The sequence below is a fragment of the Bison bison genome, unplaced genomic scaffold, assembly GCF_000754665.1.
Source record: "Bison bison bison isolate TAMUID 2011002044 unplaced genomic scaffold, Bison_UMD1.0 scf7180017864213, whole genome shotgun sequence".
NCBI lineage: Eukaryota > Metazoa > Chordata > Mammalia > Artiodactyla > Bovidae > Bison > Bison bison.
The window spans coordinates 7,517,888-7,518,420 of record NW_011494785.1 but is presented as its reverse complement, the minus strand read 5'-3'; positions in this window follow the sequence as shown (position 1 = coordinate 7,518,420).

Sequence of the window (533 nt, the reverse complement as noted above, 5' to 3'; positions counted from 1 at the left end):
GGGGGTACCTGACTCGGTTTGTGAAAATGGAAGCAGGGGCCACGTCCTGAAAGTCTGGTGCAGGCTGCAATCTCACTTAAAGTGGGGGGGGAGGGATGAAACCCACTGGACAGGGATGTCACGTGCCCAGAGGAGCAGATTGGGTGGCAGGCCCGTTATACGTCCATTTTCACAAACCGAGTCAGGTACCCCCTGGAGCCCGAGTACCCCAATCCCATGCTACTGATGAGGCTGGGACTTTCCCAGGTCCCCTTCTGGCGGCTCTGTGGTTGAAGCCAAACCCAAGACTCCTCAAGCTCCTGCATGGTCCCAGGACGCGAGATGCCCAAGACACACGCAGAAACCTACCAGCCCTCTCCTGATCCCCTCCTAGGCCTGAGAGTGATGGGACCAGCCAGTCACAGGTCAGCCACAGGCGAGGAAGATTTCAAGACCTTCAGCGATAAATGCCAAAGGAGCCCCGGACCCAGCTCCCTGAGTAAGTGGCAGGGCCTTGCCTGGTGCTGGAAGAGGACAGGTTGGACCATTCCACA